Source organism: Panthera uncia (genome assembly GCF_023721935.1).
Source record: "Panthera uncia isolate 11264 chromosome E2 unlocalized genomic scaffold, Puncia_PCG_1.0 HiC_scaffold_19, whole genome shotgun sequence".
NCBI classification, from domain to species: domain Eukaryota; kingdom Metazoa; phylum Chordata; class Mammalia; order Carnivora; family Felidae; genus Panthera; species Panthera uncia.
In genome coordinates, this window is record NW_026057588.1 from 24,364,877 (window position 1) to 24,389,986 (window position 25,110).

At 43.4% G+C, this 25,110-nt stretch overlaps 1 protein-coding gene across 4 annotated transcripts in view; it reads right to left on the reverse strand.

Annotated features, from left to right (window-relative positions):
* The window catches only part of SIAH1 (siah E3 ubiquitin protein ligase 1), an 82,938-nt gene that overhangs the window by 35,581 nt on the left and 22,247 nt on the right, over positions 1 to 25,110 (reverse strand). For 2 of the 4 annotated variants that reach the window (XM_049622015.1, XM_049622018.1), the window contains 2 exons: positions 18,835 to 18,985; positions 15,591 to 15,625 (listed from right to left, as the gene is read on the reverse strand). The gene's annotated coding sequence lies outside the window, so the exon portion shown is untranslated. Of the gene's footprint in view, positions 1 to 7,073; positions 7,296 to 15,497; positions 15,626 to 18,822; positions 18,986 to 25,110 lie in introns of those variants that run through there. The other 2 variants (XR_007455798.1, XM_049622019.1) reach the window with 2 other exon arrangements.

A 25,110-nucleotide genomic window follows, 5' to 3' on the forward strand; every position in this document is an offset into this window, starting at 1 on the left:
TGTTAGACCATCAATACCCATTTATCATTCAGCTTAGCTCCTTCAGGATAGCTCTGAAGACATGTTAGCATTTCCTTCCAAGCTTAACTCTGCTGCTAGTCAAACGGAGAGGCTTTCTGGCCTGAAACTGGGAGGCACTCCTCCCTCCCAAATAGATTCCTATCAGCTTTGCAAAGGAAAGCAGGTCCCCAACATGTCAGACATGCCTGAAGCAGAGCAGAAACAATGTTTTCTTTATCAGACACACCTGTTGCAAGTCATTCTCTGTCTGGGGTTAGTGACTGTATTAAACAGCATCCAAAACGAATTCTGTCAAACATGGTAGAGAAGAAATTGGAGATACACCATGAATGTCTAAAAAGGTGACTGGGACTAACTGTAGAAACTTCGAGAAAGCCCAGATGATCAGAAAACGCATTAGCCCACAACTTCTTTCTCCTTGCATTTAATCTATTTCTTCAGGAAAAAGATTACAAGCTAGTCAATAAATTTTGCAAGAAGCTAGAAAATCTTGCGGGCCTGTATGCACCTGGTGGTCTGTGGGAGAACATGATATTAACAATTATTTTCCAAAGGTCAGTCTTTAAATCATTGAAATGCAACTAGTATACGTCCTGAGGCTTTTGCTATAAATCCTGCCCACCCTCACTGCTCCCCCCACCCCCAGTACACACATAGTCATTTCCAACGATCCAAATCTTTTCTTTATAATCAGGATTTAGCCCTTTTAAAAAATTATATGTTGATTTCCTGTTATGTGCTAAGGAGTAAAGGCAGGGACAGGACACATTCACCACTGTGTCCCCATTAAGAACGCAGTGCCTTATCACAGGGCCCTCAAAGTTTTCGTTAAGCAAATGAAGACTATTAGACAAGAACCATGTGATTAAAAACTGGTTGTAGATGGAATCTATTTACTGTTTTTCTTGTCCATGCTTTCACTCATTATTAGCAGATATCTTTTCCTTCTTTCTTAGAAGAACTAGCATTTGTTGAACTCGTAACATGCTTAAATTTACACACTACTTAATTTAAAATTAGGAATATGTAGGAATATTTCCTCATCATTTCAGGATGAGGAAACTGAAACTCAAGAAAGGGTGATTTTTCCAAGGACACATACTAGTAAGTGGTGGAGTGAAAGTTAACATTCAAGTCCACTGGACTCCAAAGGCTTTGCTCTTTGCTCCATGCCTGTGTGTTCCAACTAAGTTGTGCTGATCTGTAAGGGTTTACACATGAATTATTTTCAAGTTCAGGATTTGCCATTTTAATAATTTTAGAATTAATAAAAGTTTATGGTATATTATCTGGACAACTGCCTACAACTATCTATATTAATTAAAAAATTAAGGTGTAAAGAGAGAATTGGGTGGCTCAGTCGGTTAAGGATCCGATTTTGGCTCAGGTCATGATCTCAAGGTTTGTGAGTTCAAGTCCTGCGTTGGGCTTTCTGCTCTCATTGTGAAGCCTGCTTCAGATCCTCAATCTCTCTCTCTCTCTCTCTCTCTCTCTCTGCCCCTTCCCCACATGCTCGCTCTCTCTCTCTCTCTCTCTCAAAAATAAACTTAAAAAAATTAAGGAATGTGTGTAACTGGAAGGAATGACTGTGTAAGGAATGTGTGAAACACTGAAGTTGCAGATGGCCACTAGGAAAGGGGGTTCCAGATAAAGACCCAGTGAAGGAGAGGGACAATGACTTTCAATTGAATTATTTTTAATCACCTGTATTGTGTTGCTTTTATAATTAAAGACAATAAAGACAACAACAAGCCTTTAAAGACAAAGTCTGTGAGTTTAGTTTTTTGTTTGTTTTTGAGAGAGAGCATGAGCCTGAGCAGGGGAGGGGCAAAAGGGGTGGGGGTAAGAGAGAAAGAGAGAGAGGGAGGGACAGAGAGAGAGAGAGAGAGAGAGAGAGAATCCCAAGCGGGCTTCATGCCCAGCATGGAGCCCAATGTGGGTCCAAAGTCTGTGAGTTCTAGACTTGAGTACTAAATTAGTGACCCTAGACAAGTAATTTAACCTTGTTGCCTTCGTTTCCTCATCTATAGTTAGAGACCTCTGTTCCAGGGTAGTTGTGAATATTAGATGAGTTAATCCATGTAAAACATTTAAGGCAAGGCCTGGCTGGGGTAGAGAGAACACAACAGAAGGGGGCAAGGGGATGGGCACTGTGGCAGACAGAATAATGGCCCCCCAAACACCCACAAGTAATCTCCAGCACTGTGACTATGTCCCCTTACAGGGCAAAAAGGACTCTGCAGATGGGGTTAAGGATCTTGAGATGAGGAAATCATCCTGGACTGTCCCATGTAATCACAAGGGTCTTTAATCAGGAAAGATGGGAGGAAGAGAGTCAGAGAGAAGGACATGTGAGGACAGAAGCAGAGATCAGAGTGGTGGCAGGAAAGAGCCTTGAGCAGGAAAAGCAGGTGGAGTCCAGAAAGCTGAAAAGGCAAGGAAACAGACTCTCCCCAGGAGTCTCCAGAAGAAACCAGCCCTGCAGACACCTTGGCATTAGCCCAGTGAGACTGATTTTAGACTTCTTGACCTCCAGAACCGTAAGAAGATACATTTGTGTTGTTTTAAGCCACTGAGTTTATAGTAATTTGCTCCAGCAGCACTAGGAAGCTAGCACAGACACAAAAGGAAGTATAAGCCCTCAGTCAACAAAGATGGAAACAGAAGTGACAGCCCACTAGGATGGCACCCTTTCAAATATCACAGAACATCTGGATACAAAGCAAAAACCGTCCCTGGGCAAATCAGCCAACAAAGTGAAGGCAGAAGGATGTCTTCCTGGTTTAGTCAGGACGTTAGGACTGAAGAGGCCATCAAAGCTCATTGAGCTGCATGTTTACATGCATGGAATCTCATAGCCTTTTAGTCCCTCAAGAGAAAGCAAATGCCTGCCTGCTAATATTTTAGTGCGACTGTCCCTACACATTTGAATAATTGATTCTTCATAACTGTCTCTTTGGTAGTCAGTAAGAAACAGCGTCTTGCTGTTCACCCCTTAATCAACAGAAACATTGATAAACCCGGCTGACTTTCCAGGTGTATATGTGTATTCATAGACATTTCTTTTCTTCTTTATTTCTTTTAATAAAAATGTAGCTCTCAAAGATATCCTGAGAAAAGCACTCAGGCTTACAACATTACAGCTTTAATGAGCCAAGAATTCTATTTTTTCCCTATTACACAGAACAATAATTCTTAACAGCTTAAACTTTCAAAGCACTTCACAAGCATTTAATTAATCCTCTCCACTGCCAAAGAGAAGGAAACTGATATTCATAGTATCTCATCCTGACATCCTTTAATTTGGCAAGACTTCCGCTGGCTTTGAAAAAGTGTCTGTACCCCTAAGGTTATTTGGGCCACTGTTGCTTAATCGGTCCTTCTTACCTAATGAAACCTGGTAATCGGAGCGGTTTAAATTGCCATCTCATCAGGCCTAGATGGGGCAGGGAGAACTGCTCTGAGCCTGGAAGAGAAATGGCAGTGATTCCCTCAGAGAAATGACAAAGCTCGTCTGTACCGAACCTGCGAGATGTGGCTCGTGATTAAGGCTGATTGCCAATTGCTTCAGAGACTGATTCACTCCGCGGAACTGGGGCACGATGTGTATCATGAGGCCTTCTCAGACCTCAGCTCTCTTGAGGCCCAGAGGGAGCCAGCCGCTGAATTTCACTGTGCTCTTTGCTTAGCCTCTCAGATGCGTGGGAAGCTCTAGGAAGCCCTACTTTTCTCTCTGTTCAGACCCGTTTCCTGCCTAAGGTCTCAATAACATAGACCAGCCATGCCATCTTGCAGAGCGAGCCAGACTCTCTGTTAGCCCCATGTTCCAAAGGCCTTTCCCCTCCTCAGCCTCCCACCAGGCCTGCTCTATTTACTATATTTTTGACTAGCTAATCTCTTTCACTCCATTATGTCAGTTACACAGGGGCCACAATAACGTCAAAGCCCATTTTCAATTCAAGGAAACAAAACTCAAGAAATGCTTTCTGAGTGCGTGTTGTGTGCCAGGCACTGTGGGATCCTAGCTAGACAAGGTCCCAGACTGCAAGAACCTTGATTTTAAGTAAGATAAATAGCCAAATAACTATAATACAATAATGGAGGTGCCAACAAGCTGTTGCTGAGAGAAAAGGGCGTGAAGAGAAGGGAACATAGCATTTGTAGGGGGTAGGAAGGAATCACTGGCAGGTTTTTGACAGAGGTGGCATTTAATATAGCCTTTAAAGGATGTGATTTTAGTGAGCATAATGGGAAGGTGTGACATCATGATATACAAATAAATATATAAAAAGAAATATGAAAGATTTGTATTTGGTCCTTGTCCCTGACAGAAGCACCTGTGTTCCAGACCCTTCCATCCCTCACTCTGTGTACCTCTCCATCTGTCTGTTCTTTTGTATCCTTTATAATATCCTTTATAGTAAACTGGGAATGGTGAGCACAGCACTTCCCTGACTTTTGTGAACCATCTGAGCAGATTACTGAACCTGAAAGGAGGGGTTGTGGGAAGCCATGACTTCTCAGCCGAGTCAGACAGAAGTGTGGGTACCTTGGTACCCATTCCTTGCAACTGGTATCTGAATTGGGGGCATCCTTGTGGAACCGAGCCCTTAAACCTATGAAATCTGATGCTGGCTCCAGGGAGTTAGTGTCAGAATTGAATTGAGTTGTGGGACATCCATTTGGTATCAGACAAGCTCAGCATCACTGGTCTCACAGTATGTGAGGTTATGGTGCTTTGATGTTTAACCTGCAAGGGGCTTGAAATCCCAAGATCTGAGGTGAAATCCTACATGTGTCACTTACTCCTAATGTGACCCTGGGCAAGTTGCTTCACTTGAATAAGCCTGTGTTTTCTTGTCTCCTAAAGCCAGGAATGGTTTTTCCAGTGGAAAAATCCCACACATTTGGTGTCAGAAGTATTGTGAGTAAAACCAACTCAGAGAGGGTATTCCATACCAAGAGACTGGGACGTGTGCAACGTGTGCTTGGGCAAATAGAAGCCCAGTTTGGCTGGGCCCTCAAAGAAGTACAGATGGACGGCTTTGAACCAGATTGTTCAGCTTTATGGGCTGAACACTTGTTGATGTGTTGCCACAACTTAGATTATTCCTGTACCACTGTCTGAATATTCTCCAGATCCACATATCATCTGTACTCCACTTCACATCATTCCTTATCAGCTCACTGTGTTATGTAAATTTTTTTAAGATTTTATCTTTAAGTAATGTTTACACCCAACGTGGGGCTCGAACCCACAACCCCAAGGTCAAGAGTCACATGCTTTACCAACTGAGCCAGCCAGGCACCCCTATGTAAATATAATGAACACTGTATCAGGGGTCAAAAATGGCCCCACAGACCAACTACCCCACCGTCTGTTTTTGTATAGCCCACCAGCTAAGAATAGTTTTTATATTTCTAAATGGTTGAGAAAAAAATCAAAAGAAGAATAATATTACATGACCTGTGAAAACTGTATGAAATCCGGATTTTAGTGCCCAATGATAAAGGGTTTTTTTGGGACACAGCCGTGCCCATTTATTTACACATGGTCTATGGCTGCTTTTGTGCTGTGACAGTGGAGTTGAATAGTTGTGACATAGACCATACATGACCTAGTCTAAAATGTTTACTCTCTGGCCCTATACAGAAATAAAAAGTTTGCCAATCTCGGATATAAAGTAAATGCATTAACATATACATCTGGAAGTCCTGTCACTTGTTATAAATGAAAAGAAACTGGAACAAATCATTTTAAAATAAAAGTAACACCAGCAGGACACACTCAAGTAACGCCTTGGGAAAGCACTGATTTGTTGAGCACTTACTTTGTGCCACGCACTTTTTGCTAAGCGCCTTTATATGGGATAATAATGATAGCAGCTACAGTGTAGCTTATGATTTAATGCGAACAAATACTTCATATATATTATTTAATTTAATAATCAAGATACTTGATTGGAAATAATGCTGTTTTGCTTTAGGAGACAAGAAAACACAGGCTTATTCAAGTGAAGCAACTTGCTCAGGGTCACATCAGGAGTAAGTGACACATGTAGGATTTCACCTCAGATCTTGGGATTTCAAGCCCCTTGCAGGTTAAACATCAAAGCACCATAACCTCACATACTGTGAGACTAGTGATGCTGAGCTGAAAAGTCCATTCCTATGTCTGAAACCAAGGGGAGCTCTTAAAAGTTTCTGAGCAGGGAGAGTAACATACTCAGAGCCCTGGTGTACTAGCATGGGTCTGGGCATGCTGAGCAGGAAAGATGGGACTGGGTACCCTGGAAACAGGTCAATTTAAAACAAAAGGGTATCAGGGAATGCCCATGTTCAGAGAGGAAGGCAGGAGGAGCAAGACCAAAAGAGCAGGGGGCTGGGGCACCTGGGTGGCTCAGTTGGTTAAGCATCTGACTCTTGGTTTCAGCTTGGGTTATGATCTCAAGGTTTGTGGGTTTGAGCCCCATGCCAGGCTCCAGGCTGACAGTGTGGAGCCTGCTTGGGATTTTTTTTCTCTCTCTCTCTGTGTCCCTCCTCCACTCATGCATGTGTGCTCTCTTTCAAAACAAATAGATAAACTTTAAAAAAAAAGAGGGGTGATGCCTGGGTGGATCAATTGGTTGAGCGTCCAACCCTTGATGTGGGCTCAGGTCATGATCTCGCATTTCATGGGTTGAAGCCCCGCGTCAGGCTCTGAAGCTGACAGCGCAAATCCTGCTTGGGATTCTCTCTCTCCCTCTGCCCCATCCTCACTTACGAGCTCTCTCTCCTTCTCTCTCAAAAACAAATAAACTTTAAAAGAGAGAGAGAGAGAGAGAGCAGGAGGAGGAGGGACCCTCTTGGGAGATGCATCCTAGAACATAGGGATAACAACTAGGAGTGAAAGGGACTTCTGAGAATGCCAGCAATCTGTGTACTTCTGTGGCCAGAGAAAATAGGAGAAGCAACGTAAAGAGAAAATAGGGAAAGATTCAAAGGCCCAAGACAAACAAGAGGTGATGATGAAAAGAGCAGAGAGGAAGGTTAGACCTGGAAGTAAGACATACCTGTCTCGGCCAGTATGATGGTTTAAAACATATTGGCTCAGGGGTGCCTGGGTGGCTCAGTCGGTTGGGCAGCCGACTTCGGCTCAGGTCATGATCTCGCGGTCCATGAGTTCGAGCCCCGCGTCGGGCTCTGTGCTGACAGCTCAGAGCCTGGAGCCTGTTTCAGATTCTGTGTCTCCCTCTCGCTGACCCTCCCCTGTTCATGCTCTGTCTCTCTCTGTCTCAAAAAAAAAAAAAAAATTAAAAAAAAATAAAACATATCGGCTCAATGAGGACTTTAAGAGACAAAACAGATGAACATAAGGGAAGGGAAACAAAAGTAAGATAAAATCTGGGAGGGGGACAAAACAGAAGAGACTCATAAGTATGGAGAACAAACTGAGGGTTACGGGAGGGGTTGTGGGATGGGGGATGGGCTAAATGAGTAAGGGGCACTAAGGAATCTACTCCTGAAATCATTGTTGCACTATATGCTAACTAATTTGGATGTAAATTTTAAAAAATAAAAAATAAAATTAAAAAAAAACATATTGGCTCAGTTGTTTAAGCGTCTGACCCTCGATTTTGGCTCAGGTCATGATCTCACAGTTTGTGGGTTAGAGCCCCATATCAGGCCCCAGGCTGACAGATCAGAGTCTGCTTGGGATTCTCTCTCTCCCTCTCTCTTCCTCTTCCCTGCTCATGCTCACGCACATTCTCTCAAAAAATAAACTTTTTTTTAAAGTAAAAAAATTAAAAATAAAAACATATCTACAAATACACCTTCTTTCAAAAAGTAGAGCTTAATCCCCCAGTCCTTCAGCATGGGTTGTACTTGGTGACTCATTTCCCGCAAATAAGACAAAAGCGATGGTGTGTCACTTCCAACACGGGGGAAAAAAAAGCGTTTGTTTTCCTCTTGTTCTCCCTTTTTTGGATCACTTGCTCTAGGGGGTCCAGTCACTTTGTCATGAAAACACTAAAGTGACCTTCTGGAGAAGTCCACATGGTTAGCAACCAAGGCCTTTTACCAAGAGCCAGCAAGGACCCCACGCCTCCAGCAATGGCCTTGTGGGTGAGCCCTCGGGTAATGGCAGCCCAGGTCCATGAAACCACAACTTCATGAAAGATCCTGAATCAGAATCACCCAGCTAAGCCACTCCCAGATTCCTGACCCACAAAAGCTGTTTAATAATCTATGCATGTTGTTCGAAGCTGCTAAGTTTGGGGTAATTTGATAGACATCAATAGATAATTAATAAAGTTAGCAATAGGAGCCTCTTGGCCAGGAACCACTAGGGTTTCCCCCTTTCCTGGAATATCTTAGAAACATAAAACCTAAAGAGGCCACAGGGACTCTTATTCCAATTCTCCAGAGTGGGGAAGGGTTGGTGGCAGAGCTTACACAAAGACCCACATTTCCAAATTCCCCACACACAGTGAAACACCTCTGCCCCCCTGCAAGTCTCCTTCTCCTCAGTGCATTTGCCCATCCACTCATCCCACAAATATTAAGCACCTACTTCATCTGAGTACTGGCTAAACAGCATTGAGTAAGACAGACCTGTTCTCTGGAGTTTACATTTTAATGGGGAAAGGCAGTGGTGATGACACAAGTAGGCACATAAATAATTTCAGACAGCATTAGGTGTTCTGGAGAAAATAAAACAAGGTAATGGGGAGATTCCTGAGATGGGAGGCAGGGTATGGGTATGGGGTAGACAATAGGCCTGCCGCTATCATTACAGGGACAGACCAAGGGCACAGATGGAGGCCCCAGACATATGTCTAAGTATTTAGAAGTATAAATCAAGCTAACAGACTATGAAGATATGTTCTACTATCCTATGTGGGAAATATGTCCCCATAAAGACCTGGAATACATGATCTGAATTTAAAATCTGCAGCCTTCCCAGAGTCCCACACCAGAACACAGCAGCATAGAGAGAGCCAGCTCAACCTTTAGCCCTCTTCCTGACCCCTTTTTCTCCCCACATGTCCCCCACCCTCACTCTGCCTCACATCAAGGGGACTCACCTGTGCTTGAGTGGACATTGTAGCCCAGTATCCCAGCTCTGGCCTCACCCCACTCCCAAACACAGGCCTAAGCAGGTGTTCTCTTAAGGTTCTGTCCATCCCCTGGAGGAGAGAAAGTAGGGGGAGGTGCCCAAAGCCTAAGGAGCTGAACAGGGCTGTTGAACAGAGATTCCAAGGCCCCACTCACTGAAGCATGGTCCAGAAGGGAGCTTCAGGTGGGCACCTCTCTCTGGTCTCTTAGACTCCTCACACCTGAGGGGCATGGCCAGAGGAGGACCAAAGCTAGTCTGTTACAGGTAGTGCATCATTTTCCTGCTGCTGTTGCAATAACCACAAACTTTAGTGGCTGAAAACAACACAAATTCATTGTCTTGCAGTTCTGTAGGTCAGAAGTCAGGTAGGATCTCAGGATTAAAACCAAGATGTTGGCAGCCTGTGTACCTTTCTGGAGGTTCTAGGGGAAAATCCATTTCCTTGCTCATTCAGGTTGTTGGCAGAATTCACTCCCTTGCAATTACAGGACTGAGATCCCTGTTTGTTTGCTGGCTGACAGCTGAGGTTCATTCCTACCTTCTTGTATTCCTGACCCATCACAGAATCATAGCCTAATCAGAGATTGTTAGCATTGGAAAATGGTGTTGAGGACACTGAGCCACCCCACCCCCTCCAATAGATCCCACATCAAGAGACCTTGGACAAACCCCAAGTTCTCCTAACTCCCAATTGATTATTCCTTCCCTTACATTTCATTGCATTCCCTATCAGGAAGGTCACCTCTCTGAAAATCCACCTCCTCATGTCTTGCAAGAGCCAATCCAAAGGGTGCCCTTTCTGGAAAATCTTCCCTGCTGTGTTGTGACTAACCTTATGCTCTATCCCGTTTTGGTAGGCAGACAAAATTTGGCCAGCATCTCCTCATTTTTGTTCTCTGTTAGCTGTTTGTATGTGTTGTCTCCGTCACTAAATCACACATGCATTGTGACTTCTCTAGTTTTCCCATAACAGACAGCAAAGTGATAGAAATGTTTTCAGTGGAGAAAGCAGGGAAGTAAGTATGATGCAAAATGGAAGGAGACAGGACTTAACTCTAGAGTCCTGATGGCAGTTTCAGGCTGGTGATGTGTACAACGTCTCTGAGTGGTCTGTGTTGTTGTTGGAATCAAAGCAGGGATGTTAAAGAGGTCATCTATGCAATCAAGGCTATGCCGGAAAACAGACTCTCTGGTACCCTCACCCACACCTTTAACAAACATTTCCTTCCTCATTCTGTCTTGGGCACCTTCCTTAGAATATGTGTCCGTTTTTTGTTCCCTTGGAGTTCACGCTTTCTTAGACTCCCTGAAGGGAAGTTACAGGATGAAAACAGACTAGAAATATAAAAACAGAGACCACTGTGTCAGGGTTATCTTTAAGAGATTCCAGAATTTAAAAGCCTCCAATTTGCAGATAATTCCCGGAGCGCCTCTTGCTGGCTAAACATGCCAACCAAAATGATTTTGTAAACATAAAAAGAACAAAAAAATTGGGTTCCACTACCCAGTTTGGTTTCCTCCTGTAAGTAATGATGCAACTTTTCCTGCCCACGCCCACCTGATAGAATCAGAGTTAGTGGAAAGGCACTGAATATTTATGTGAAAATGCATTTAGGGTGTTGAATCCCCAGTAAGTTGTTAAATTTTGGGCCCAGGAAAGTGAAGTTATTCGTATAATGAAGAATTGAGCTCTTGCCATTGAACTTGGATCCTTGGTACAGGGATGACAGGGAGAATTGTCAGATTTCCAGGCGTCCTTTGCCAGCTTGATAAGTATTACAAGACCCGAAGGCCATGGTAGAGAGCAGCCAAGGATGAGACATGAAGCAAACGGCCAGGGTAGATAAGTACCTTGCTCAGCAGCTTCCAAATAATTTGGTCGGGGGGGGGGGGGGTGGATTTTTTAAATGATTTTATTTTTTTTTTTAAGTAATCTCTATAGTCAGTGTGGGGCTCAAACTTAAAACCCCGAGATCAAGAGTTACACATTCCACTGACTGAGCCAGCCAAGTGCCCCAATTTTTTTTTTTTTTTGATATTTTAAAACTATGTTAACAACAGAGGGGGCTTTTTCTCCCCCTTGGAAAAAGTATAAGATCTGAGAGTGGTCACATTTTTTTTTCCTGGGTATTAAAGAACAAGGTAGGACATTATGCATCTGGCACCATTAGGGGCCTCGTTGTTACGGTAACAGGGATGGGTAAGCATAGATTTCCAAATGCTGAAGGCCTCTAAGTCAATATAAGGATGAGCATTGGTGAAGCCCAGGTAGTGAAAGGAAAAAGCAAATAAATACTGTCCCCTCTTGCCCCCTGGCCAGGGCTGCACAAAAGAGTCCATTAAACTAATTGACGCAGGCCCTGCTGGAGAGCTGACAAAAGTCCCAGCTGGGTTAGGTTTCCCCACCTCGTTTCCTAGTTGGGGATCTCAGATAGCCTCCCTTCACTCGGGGAAGCTGGGTCACACGGGCAAAGCAATGGCCAGGAAGCTGAACAAGAACCCTAAGACCAGCCTACTGAGACCTTGTTCTTCCCCATCTGTGAAGTGAAGGTGTTGTTCTAGAAACTTTTCAGCTTTAATTCTGTGTGGAGAGGCAAATCTTTATTTAAAAAAAAAAAAAGCTCTCAGAAGACTTACTATTTACTGGATAGCTACCATGTGTCAGCTGCTTCTTATTAACACTTAATCCTCAAAACTCAAGTAGGATTTTTGTCCGTTTTGTCAATTGTTTCTCCCATTTTATAAATGAGGAAATTAGGTTTGAGAAATATAATAACTGAGGTCATTAAAGTCAGGCAGGCATACACCAGCCTGCACCCTGAAGTCTGTCTGGGTCCAAAGTCCATTTCTTTATACCACTCTGCTCCCTATCACCTTTTATGTCTTTACCACTTTCTATTATAAGTCACCAGCCCTGGAAAACCTGATAGAAATCACAGATGAAGCCATTCTGTAATCCTGGGAGACCTTCAGAGTCTGGCTTTGTGTTTACATCTTGCAGACTTTGTTCTCCAGCAACCTTGATCTTTGGGCCACTGCATTCTCTTGACTTGACTGAAAATATGAGTTGAACCCTACTTTGTGCCAGGCACTGTGCTGAGCTGTTCACATTACTCCTCTGACACTCATTACAACCCTCTGATATAGGTTCTGTAGTTATCTCACATCTCAGAGGACAGAACAGGCTCAGAGAGGTTAAGTAACTGGTCAGGAGCGGCACAGCTAGGTTGAGATAGGAGTCCAGAGGGTCTGATCTGTTAGGCTATAGAACTTCCCTTTGATGAGACAAAAGGGTCATTCCCCTAGCACTGTGCATGGTCCATAACCCAGACAAGATCAACTATTAAAAAGCCAATGGTTCAGGACTTGCAAATTGGATGTCAGTTCAATTCCTTCTGTCCCACAGTTATTCTCTGGGTGCCCATTCTGCAAATGCAGGGGGCACCACCTGCTTCCAGGCAGAGGCCACATCTTTCTGCCTTTCCATGAGGACTCACTGGAAACTGTTGAGCAGAGGAGGGGCAGAGAGAGAGGGAGACACAGAATCCGAAGCAGGCTCCAGGCTCCGAGCTGTCAGCACAGAGCCTGATGTGGGGCTAGAACCCATGAACTGTGAGATCATGACCTGAGCCAAAGTCTGATGCTTAACCGACTAAGCCACCCAGGCACCCCTGGAAACTGGGTTTTTAACTGACTTTGGCTGAATGTTCCCATTATTCACATGGATGAACCAAAGCCTTGGATGCCAGCATAAGGAGATGCCCCTTTGAACAGCTATACTTCCAAATGGCTTCTCACCACACTGGAATAAAATCCAAACTCCTGCTCTACATGATCTGACCCTCGCCTACCTCTCTTACCCTTGGTCACATGACTGAATAAATCTGACTTCAGCCTTTGTCATGTCTTTAAAGAGCCCTTTTAATTTGTTTCTTAATTTGTTTTATGACCACCCTAGCCTCCCCTACTAAGGAGCACACAGTAAATACTTGATTTGTTTGAATTTTCTGCCATTTGTTGTTTCTGATCCTTGTTGATTAACCCAAAGCATCATCAGGAATGGAAGCCTACTTTTTGGAGGCAATTTTCCATGGATCTCTTAAACAGAACAGAGGCACAACTGCCTTTGTTCTCACTCGTTTTCAAGGGTGTTTGTGTAGTGAATAGCCTTTGGAGATAGAGATAGTACCCTCCCTCCAGAGCAAGGAGCGGATTTGCTGGACAGTCTTGAGAGAGAGATAATGGCTTGATCTGGAGATGGAGGAAATGGGCTCGCTGCCCATTATAAAAGATGTGAATGTCCAAATACATGCAGCAATGCAACCCACTGTGAGTTGCAAGTGCCACCTGGTCCTCTCCACATCACCCCTGGGAACAGGACTTGGGGAACTGACACAAGACATTGCTGACACAAGAGCTACTGCTATTGCTATGAGTAATAAAGTCCTTTGCCTCTGACCCAGGAGTCTCATGTTTTCTTCCAACATCCATGAAATTGTGGAAGGCTAACCAGTTGACTTGCAAGTAAGGTAAAGGCCCAAACCTTTCATATTCTTGACGCCCACAGCCAAACTTTGCTCCAGGTGACACACTTTTGCTTCACTCATGCTCCAGCCGTCAGTGACAGCACAGAGTTACAGCAACCCTGAAGTCTGTGCTCTTCCTGGGGTAGAAAATTGCCAGGGAGTTTATTTAGAAACTTATTTATAATACTGTAAGGGAATCTCATTAGTACTGAGATATTTATAAGTATCAAGATGTTACCAGTTTGCAACATCACCAAATACAAGAGGAGAAAGCATGAAGCTCATTGTACACCTTGCTTGATCCTTTTGTGACTTTGTGTCAGCTGACTGCTCTCTGTTCAAGGCACTGGATGGCACCATGGGGTTTCCCTTCCATGATTCTGAATAACATGGTTTGGGGGAGGGGTAACTCTGTGTACTTGCATATTGTTATACTGTTTTACAATTAGCTATATGACTTTACAATTAAAAAAGATTTGAAATACTAAAAAATACAATTCATTATAATGACAAAAGTAAGTTCCAATATCAAATAAAAGGAAAGAAAATTTCAGAGCCTGTTAAACATTTGGAGTCTTAGTCCTCTCTCCTCCTTTATTTTATAAAGAGATTAGTTTCTTTGTTCTGTTGGGGGAGAGCAATGACTGGACCTAAATAGAGCAAAGAGAAGTTCTTCAAACCTTAATTCACTCATTTAAATATATATATATATATATATATATATATATATATATATATAGTTTTCCTATCTGTAGTAAGTTCAGTGGGAAATAGAAAAATGTACCAGCTCCCATTCCCTATACTAAAGGCATTTACCGTGTTATGAGGGAGCTACCTTGTGCACAAATAATTTAAATAAAAGCAAAGGTGAGGCATGCCCCGGAAGTTGCAGGAATGCAGGGTAGGGGGCACATCTTGATGGAAACAGCAGCATTTAACCTGGATCATGTGGCTGGAAGCAGCTGGGCGTGGAGACAAGCCCCCCTCCCCCCCCCTCCCCCCACCTCCAGGGGCCATGCATGCTGGAGGGGCACAGAGGTCTGAGTGCTGAGCAAGAGTCCTAGCTGGTGAGGAGGGGAGCTGCCTCTCGACACATACATTAGAGTCAGACTGGGCTTGAATACCTAAGAAATGTGGACTGCATTAGTTTATTGGCATGCTTTTGTGAATGTGTGGACTCAAGCTGCCAAACAGAAGGCCATCCAAGGGTGACAAATGGAAGAATGGGGACTTGCTGGAAGGTTGAAAGTCACGGTGAAGGAAAAGGCAAATATAGAAGAAAGGGAACAGGGCAGATCGGAAGCCAGGGCATCTACGAAATGCCTCCACCTCAGGAAACCTGCTCTTCTTTCCCTAGTCACAGACAGCTGGTTTACTGAAGGCAGGATTAACAGAAGTCCTTCACCTGGATTCTTCAGGGCATCAGTTCAATTAAGTTACAGATTCTTTTAATTTGAGTGAATTCTTAAGTCCTACATTTTGGTATGTCAACTTCATTCAAGTTTGCTGAACAGGTTTGAGTGGCACAAATCTCTGGGATTCATGGCATTTTAAAAAGTTAGAGTTGGAGAAACTTCTATGGCTATCGGATCTCATTTCCACAGACCCTTATTTATTATATAGTTTTTGTTTTTTAAGCCCAATGTGGGGCTTGTACTCATGACCCTGAGATCAAGACCTGAGCTGAAATTAAGAGTCAGATGCTTAGCCAGCCGAGCTACCCAGACGCCCTATTATGTAATTTTTAAAAATTGAATTTGTGGTCCTTTAAGTTTGGGCAATGATTCTTACAATGCTAGAAGATAAAAATAAGACCTTTTTTTCCCCATTTTTTTTTTAACAAAACAAAATAGACAAATGTGTTTATTAGGTGGAACATAGGAGGATCTTCTCAGAAGAGACATTCCACATGGCCTGAAATACTCTAAACTGACTTCACATACCTTTCTTCCCAAAGTAGATTCAAATCTTCACCTTACTGCAAAGAGAGAGGGTTTATCAGTCACTTTGGTGAGTCAACTGGGCTGCTCCACATACTAATTACCTAACGTGTAACAACAGATCAGAAATAGGCCAGGGGTCATGGTGCAAACATTAACTTGAAAAAAGGCCGCAAAGTAGCTGAGTGCATTCCCCTCTCCTGAACCCCCCTTCCGTCTTGTCTGGGAGCTCCTGTTTTGTGGAGACTGAAGAGTCAGCGAGGTGGTTTCCATGAGGCCCTTCAGAGCTTGAGGATGGACAACACGGGTGAGCCATTGGAGCTCCCAGGTCAGCCCAGAAGTCTCCTCTATCTGACCTGCCCCCTCCTGGCACTCATACAAGAAGTTCGTGACATGGCTCTGCTCCTCTAAACACCCATTATGGGCGTATGTCTGCACACAACTGCTCAGCAAGGTCCATGGCAGCCTCTGCTGATGGAAATGAACTTACTAAAAATGTAGGCAGTCAGGGCGAGGACACAATTGCACAAGCCTCACCTCGCCCAATTTTGCCACTAAAAACAAATTGTTATTTAGCGATCAAAGCAATTTGGCCTCCTTCAGAAAATTACCTACCTCAAGCTGTATACCAAAACCATCTGTGACCCCAGTCTTGTCAAGGGGTCTTCAAATGTGGAGTCATTAGAATGTAGCAATGTGTGTCTTTGTTGGAAACAAGTATGTAAGCGTTGGGTTAGAGAATAAACAGCTGAAAAATATATTTGTGGTCGAAGAAGTTAGTCTGCTCAGAGAAGGTGGGTGGTAGATGTGATATTCTGGGGGTTAGTTAACTAGCATTACTATACAAGGGCCCTACACCAGATGAGTAGATGACTCAGGGGGAAAACCTCCCGCACTGCTCAACACCAGCCCTCATGGTAGTGGTTGTGTGACCATGACGTCAGAGAGTGCAGGTCAGGCTGCTGTTGCCTTCCTGAAGTGTGCTTCAGCACTAAGACACCCTCTCCGCACGCATGGCACCCTTTCTCAAATCCCTCCTAGGAGCTGTCACATGATATCTCCCAATTTGAATTCTGAGCTTAACTTGCTTTAATTTTTTAAAAAAGTCAGCCAGGTCGATCAAAAAGAATGAAATCTTGCCATTTGCCACAATGTGGATGGGACAAGAGTGTATTATGCTAAGTGAAATAAATCAGAGAAAAATAAATAATTTCACTCATATGTGGAATTTAAGAAACAACACAGAGGGACATAGGGGAAGGGAAGGAAAAATAAGATAAAAAAAGAGAAGGAGGCAAACCATAAGAAATTCTTAAATACAGAGAACAAACTGAGGGTTGCTGGAAGAGAGGTGGGAAGGGGGATGGGCTAAATGGGTGATGGGCATTAAGGAGGGCACTTGCTGGGATGAGCACTGGGTGTTGTATGTAAGTGATCAATCACTGGGTTCTGTTCCTGAAACCAATGCTTTTAAATATTTAAAATTTAAAAATTAAAAAAAAAGTCAGCCAGGTGATTTATCAAGTTTAAGTGGGCCTAATCGATTGATCAAGGAGAAGGGGAGGGTTTGATGCGGAAATCAAATATTGACTTTTTGTTGTTGTTGTTGTTGTTGTTAGTAAGTATAGATAGGATCAAGTGGATATAATTTTGGGAGAGGGTTGGGGAGAGCAAAGGAACAGATTACTGTGAAGAAATCCAGATCCTAGGAGAATAAGCACATGCAAAGACATGAAATTGCATGAAAATCCATCCACAAAATTGCCAATAAATGTCCATGTGGAGGGTGGAATGCATGTGGGGGAAAGAGCAGGCAGTGAGTTCTGGGACAATGCTGGGATGTCCTGCAAAGAGTTTCTATTTTATTTTATGTGTGTTGGGGAGCCATCAGAGAGTTGAGACAAGAGAGTAACTGGATCTGAGGAAGAACACTCTGGCAGCTAAGTTTGAGAGGGATGGAGAGGTGCAGAGGGGCAAGAGTGGAGTCAGGGGACCAGTGAGAGGCTGTAGCAGTGATGGGAGAGGGGAGTGGTCTGGGCTTGAGTGTAGAGAGCAGAGGCTGAACTGGAAATACTTTCTGGAGAGGAAATCCAAAGGACTAGTCATTGGGAGGGGAGAGAAAAGGATAAATACACCTATGTGTCCTGCTTGAGCATCTAGTGAATTCATTTATTTATTGGGATGATAAAGACAGGGAGGGTGAGAGGTGGCACTCAGCATGGAATGGGAAAAATCAAAGTCTGGAATGCTTATAAGAAATTTAAAGAAGCTTACCACGAGCAGACCACGAACGGTACTCTCCTGCCTCACTTAAAACTCACCGTGGTCAGTGGTCCCTCTTGCCTAAGGCACTGGTTCTAACCCGGCTGTGCTTCTGCATCAAAAGCAAGCCCTCTGGATGCAGGCAGCTCCCTAGTCATCTTTAGGGCCAGGGCCTCTCCCACAGGACACAGGATTGGTCCTCAGCAGACTGGTTGCAACGGGGACTGGTTGCAACCACGAGTTCACCACACACTGTTTATGCCTTCAAATGTTTCTCTTTGCAAAAGTTAACACGTACACATTGTACACATTCAAATAATACAGAAAGTTTTAAAAACAATAAAAAAGAAAGGAAAAAAAGAAGAAGGTCTAGAAAGCCAGAGTCCCTCCTAATCCCCATGTTTCCATTTGGGCTCTTACCAAGGTGGTCTAAACTGGCCAGACCTGGGACCTGAAAATGGTGTATCCTTCCCTAAAATGCCTGGGGTTGCCAGCAAACAACCAGGGCCTGGGAAACACCCTCTGTGAGTCACTGGGGAGAAAGTTGAGAGAGTCTGCCATTCTAAGAAGGTGCAGGAACTGCAGTGTCAGGAGTGGGGAGGCTGTAAGGCTGAGCTGCCCAGTTAGCCAAACCCGCTGAATGTGCTCAGGGCCAGCAGCCAGGGCCGCCTCCTCTCAGTCTCCGAGGGCAGGATCCCTGAGTTAGGAACTTTGCGAGTATTATGACTACATACTTTTATTGTAAAAATCAACACTCTGGTTATTTTTAAACAGACAACACATGCCCATGGTAAAAAAACTAAGTGAAATTCCAACATTTCAAAGGGATTTTTTTTTCCCCATGTCAAAGGAAAAAGGAATACTTTCACTCCTGTCCTGCAGTCTCCCAGGGCATGTTTGTTTCTGGGAACCAAGCCATGTGGAGGCCCCTCCTTTTTACACAAGTGATGCCATGTGGCCCCACTGTCCTTACCTCACTCCTCACCTGAAGTTGAGTCAAAAGCCCTTGCTCCACCTGCTGCAAGGTGGCGTGACCGCCAGTGCGTCCCTGGGCTGCTTATTGGCTCTGGCCTGGATGCAACGACTCTTGGAATGGCTGCATTGTTGAAGGTGAGGGCCAGGGGTTTTGATCAGGGCTGAAAACATATAAATTTAATACAACTAATTCTTGGTGATTTATGGAGGTGAAGGAAAGCAGGTCTGTGAATGCCGCCAGCAATAGGCTGACTCCAGCTCTCTGTCTCTTTCTTTCTCCTTCCTCCGCCCGCCACCCCACCCCCCAACATGTAGATCGTACAAGTAGCCTGAAAATGTGATTTGAGTTTTACCTTCAGGCTGACCCACAGTAAAGGTTTTGCTGAGAAGTTCACTGCTAAATTTGTTCATCCAACAAATACATATGAAGTGCCTAGTTTGGGTCACCGTTCACACAACAAACATGCTCCCTGGCTTCATAGAGCCTACAGTTTGGGTGGGGGAGGCAGGCCTATAAACAGCTATGTCAGTTAAGGACATGGAGGAGATCAGAGGGTGCTATGGGATAGCACCAACCAGCTGGGCAGCAAACCAACCAGGGAATCAGGGAAGGCTTCCCAGAGGAGGTGGTATCTTAGCTGAGATCTGAAGAGTGAGTAGAGTTAGGCAAGGTGGAGGGTACATTAGGAAAAGGGAAATGCAAGTGTAAAGATAGGGAGGCAGACAAAGGATAGCCCACTGAAACACTTGAACAGAAACGGCATCTGCAAGAGATGACAAACATACTGGTTAGGCCCTTAAGATTTCTCAAGTTACATTGAGTTCTAATTCCAACTCTACTTCCTACAGGCTGTGTGACCCTAGGCAAGTTATTTAACCTCTCTGTGCTCAATTCCTTCATCTATAAAACAGGACTGATGACTGCACCCAGTTCATGGGATATGAATGAGACAGTGTACATGGTAAGCACACGGTAAATCTTAGCGATTATTTTACAGTTCTGTTGGGCTGGCTGCAGACATGTGGTGAGGGATCGTACTTGTACGATCTACATGTTGGGAGGGTAGGACTCTTCAGGCAGCTAAAGAGAAACTGAGAGTAACAAAGGAAGGCCTGTGGAAGGCCTTCACTGAAGGCAGGGACTTGGTGATTTCCTGGAGCCTACAGGAAACAGAGAGGCACAGGCTGGGCGGTGCTGAGGCCTGGGCCGGCCAGATGCAAGCGCGATGATGAACAAGCGGCCTCTCCTCTCTGGGGCTGTGCCCTCAGAAATCGGTTTTCTCAGGGACCGAATGAGACAAGGGAGGCCAGAGGCCATCTCTCCAAGGTACACAGCACAAAAGCATGGGCTGGCGCCTTTCCCCTGCATTCCACAAATAGTTTGTGAGTGTAGCAACTTAGGGCTCTTACTCTACCGCCCAGGCCTCCTCTTCACCCAGATCTCTGTGATTTCGCCAGGCAAACATCCCGACCTTAACCTACCCTAGTTGGAACCATGTTCCAGTGGCTTGACTCTCAACTCTGTGCGGCCTGGGCTATCTCCAGCCAGATAGGGGTGCTGTAGCCTCTCCAACACCCCAGCATCAACACCAACCATATATTCGATTCAATGAAATGTATTTCGATTCAATGAAATACACCAGGCAGTGCTTCTCCAGGAGACAAGAGGCTCAACTCACACAGTATGCTGGTGTGTGAATGTTTTTAAAAGTCAGAAACAATGCAGCTAGAGTTTTGCCAGCATGCTACTATCATTTAAAATAATTATTATTCTTTTTTAACATTTATTCTTTTTTGAGAGACAGAGAGAGAGTGCGAAGGGGGAGGGGCAGAGAGAGAGGGAAACACAGAATCTGAAGCAGGCTCTAGGCTCCAAGCTGTCAGCACAGAGCCCAATGCCGTGCTCCAACCCATGAACCGTGAGATCATGACCTGAACCAAAGTCTGACGCTGAACCGACCTGAGCCACCCAGGCGCCTCGCTGCTATTATTTTTATGAGTTACATTAATCCTGAACCATTCAGTGTTTTATTAGTTCACCTTCAGTGTCTGGGAAAGCTTTAATGCAATGCAGTGGCACAGACACTGATGGAGGTCCTTCTCTGTGCCAGACCCTGGCTACACTCAGGGGATACAAAGGTGAAAGACTCAGAGAGCCAGACTCAGTTTTTGGAGCACAGCGTCTACAGGAGAAGAAAACAAAGTATTACACCATGTAATAGATATTAGGGTGGAGGTATAAAGACAGTTGCAGGGAAGCCTGCGCGCAGGGCTATTGGAGCACATCCACACAGGTTGCACACTGCCTAACTCTGGGGTGCCATTCACACAGACTAGGGTTTGGCAAACTTTTTCTGTAAAGGGCCAGATAGTAAATGTATAAATATAATATTTATATTTTATAATATATATAATATATAAAAGATAATATATATATTATATATATAAATATATATATTTATAAAATATATAAATATTTTATACTTTGTGGGCCACACAGTCTCTGATGCAATTACTCAACTCTGCTGTTGTAGCACAAATGCAGCAATAGACAATATGTAAACAAATAAGCATGGCTGCATTCTAGTCAAACTTTATTTATGAGCACTGAAATTGAGTCATGAAATATTCTACTTTTCAATTATTTTCAACCACTAAAAAGCATCAAACATCATTCTTAGTTCACGCACTATACAAAAACAGGTGGTGGGCTGGATTTGACCCCAGGGCTCTACTTGGCTGACCCCTGACATAGATTACAATGAGAACGGCATCCCTTTGAGTTGTGCAGCAACCTGCGGGTCCTGTCAGGATCCATGCAGAAGTTGATATTTGAGCCAAGTTTTAAAGGATAAGTAAGCAAGTAGGTGCTGACCAGGTGGACATTTCAGGAAAGGGATGACAAGCACAGGGAACAGCATGGGCAAAAGCATAGCACAGTTTCCCAGGAGGAAACAGAGAGGGATGGGACATAGAAAGATAGGTTGGAAATAGTGTGGAGGGCCTTGAATGCCACACTCAGCAGTGTGGGTTCTGTTCTGTGGACAATCGGGAGTCATTCATGATTTTAGGCAGAAAGTGATAGGGTCGGGGAGCCTGGGTGGCTCAGTCGGTTAAGTGTCTGACTTCAGCTCAGGTCATGATCTCACGGTTTGTGGGTTTGAGCCCCTCATCAGGCTCTGTGCTGACAGTTCAGAGCCTAGAGCCTGCTTCGGATTCTGTGTCTCTCTCTCTCTCCGTTTCTCCCCCACTCACATTCTGTCTCTGTCTCTCTCTCTCTCTCTCAAAAATAAATAAAACTTAAAAAAATTAAAAGAAAAAGTGATAGGGTCTATGACTGCATTTTAAGGAGTGGAATGAGAGATGGAAAGACCAGTTAGGAGGCATGCAAACCAGGCAGGGAAGAGATGACAAGTGTCTAAACAAGCCAAGGAAGGGCACAGGAATCAAGACAGAGAATTCAAATGTCAACTGAACACACAAAAAGATGCTCAGCATTGTTAGCCATCAGGGAAACATACATCAAAACCATCATGAGATACCACTTCGAACCCACTGGATGGCTTTAACAAAAAAAAAAAGAGATAATAAGTGTTGACAGGGGTGCCTCACTGACTCAGTTGGTAGAGCATGTGACTCTTGATCTTGGGGTTATGAGTTTAAGCCCCACATTGGGTGTAGAGAATCTGTAAAAATAAAATCTTAAAAAGAAAATAACAAGTGTTGGGCAGGATGTAGAGAAATTGGAGCCCTCCCACACTGCTGGTAGGGGTGTGAAATGGTATAGCCACTTTGGAAAACAGTCTCGTAGTGCCTCAAAAGGGGAGTACCTATGACCAGGAATTCCAGTCCTACATATATACAAATAAATAAATAAATAAATAAACAAACCTATGTCCACACAAAAATTTGTACACTAATGTTCAGAGCAGCCTTATTCATCCTAGCCCAAAAGTGAAAACAACCCAGATGTCCATCAACTGATACATGGATAAATAAAATGTGGTATATCTGTACAGTGGGGTATTATTCATCAATACAAAGAAACAAATTACTATACACACATGATGGACCTTGAAAACATCATGCTAAGCAAAGAAGCCAATCACACGAGACCAGGTATTATATGATTCCACTGAATGCAGAATGTTCAGACTAGGCAAATATACACAGACCAAAAGATTGGTGCTGACCTAGGGCTGGGGGAAGGTAAGGAGACTGAGGCGTGATTGCCAAAGAGTATAGGGTTTCTTTTGGGAGGTAAATAAGATATTCTAAAATGGATTGTGGTGATGGTTGCACCTCTCTAAATGGGTGATATGTACAGCATGTGAATTGTATCTCAATAAAACTCTAATCATTGGTTTTAAACTACATGCAGTTTTTGTAATTTAGGTTTTTGGTTCTGTTTAATTCAATGCATATGTTTTCATCTTAGGAATGATATGCTAATAACAACTTTTTAAAAACTAGGACATTGTATAACCCATAGGGAATTATATGTGAAGTTGAATAGACTCAGAAATACCCATGGACCTCTTTCTTTCCCTTAGTCCTCATGGCCAGTCAGCCAAGATCACTTCTGTTTGTTTGTCTGTGTGTTTGTTTAACAGTCTTGTTGAGATATTATTCACATACCATATAACTCACCTATTTCAAGAGTACAGTTCAATGGTTTTCAGTCTACTCACAGAATTGTGCAATGATCTTTGCAATCCATTTGTCAAAACAATTTTATTATCACCAAAAGAAACTCCATACCCAGTAGTAGTCACTGCCTTACTCCCCCATCCGTCTAACTCCAGGCAACCATGAATTTATTTTTTGTCTCTCTGGATATGCCTGTTCTGGACATTTCACATGAATGGAATCCTACAATATATGCTATTTTGTGTTTGACTTCATTCACTAGCATAGTGTTTTGGTTCATAAAAAGTGTAGCATGTATCAGTACCTCATTCCTTTTTATTGTTGAGCAAGATTCCATAGTGTGGCTATGCCACATTTTATTTACCCATTCATTAGTTGATGGATATTTGGTTGTTTCCACTTTCTGGTTACTATGAATAATGCTGCTATGAATGTATATAAGTTTTTGTACAGATGTACATTTTCATTTCTCTTTGGTACATAACTAGGATTGGAATTGCTGGGTCAAACTTAATCATTTTATAAGAACATAGTAATGGTATCTTCAACATTCAGCAGACATGAATCTCATTGTCTATCAACTCTAGTTGTCATACGGTGAGTTTCCTTCCATCCAGGGAATTCAACCACCCAAACATAATGTATACGTCCTTAGATGTGGACATACACATTAGCTGGTATACCTGGATGCAGCTCTCATTTTCAACCAAAGATAAACAAAAAATAGCATCCACATGTCTTAAAGGAGAACACTGCCATGCATTAACCCCACTCACCATATCTTTCAATGATATGTCATGGTAATTACAGTATGATATGTCCCCATTCCAATTAAGATGAGAGAGGGTACAGATAACAATGTCCCTTTTTCCTTCTCCTTACATTTTTTTCTTCTTTTTTTCTCACAAAGGAAGCAAACAGAGTTAATGGTACAGTCATGCCAGCAGACCTGGCTCCCATGTTTAGGGGTTCAAGGCAGTTCTGCACAAAATAGTGCTGAGAATTCTCATCCATCATCCTCATGACTTTTCTTGTGTGTATGGTGAAAAATATACAAGATAAAAGATGTCATTTTAACCATTTTTAAGTGGCATTAATTCCATTCACAACATTGTGCAGCCATCACCACTATCTGTTTCCAAAAACTTCTGCATTACCACAAACAGAAACTCTGTAAACACTGAGGAAAAAACCATTCTCCTCATCCTCATGACTTCATTTTTTTAAAAAGAATTCTTAAATTTTTATTTATTTGAGAGAGAGAGAGAGAGAGAGAGAGAGAGAGAGAGAGAGTGAGAGAGTGAGCAGGAGAGGGAGACACAATCTGAAGCAGGTTCCAGGCTCTGAGCTGTCAGCACAGATCCTGACATTGGGCTCAAACCCACAAACCATGATATCATGACCTGAGCTGAAGTTGGATGCTTAACCAACTGAGCCACCCAGGTGCCCCACATCCTCATAACTTCTAATGTACTTTCTGTCCCTATGAATTTGCCTATTCTAGATATTTCATGTGAGTGGAATCATATAATATTTGTCCTTTTGCATCTGCCTTGTTTCACTTAGCATGTTTTCAAGGTTCACCCATGATGAAGCAGGTGTGAGAATTTTGGACACAATCCTTTTGATGGCTAAA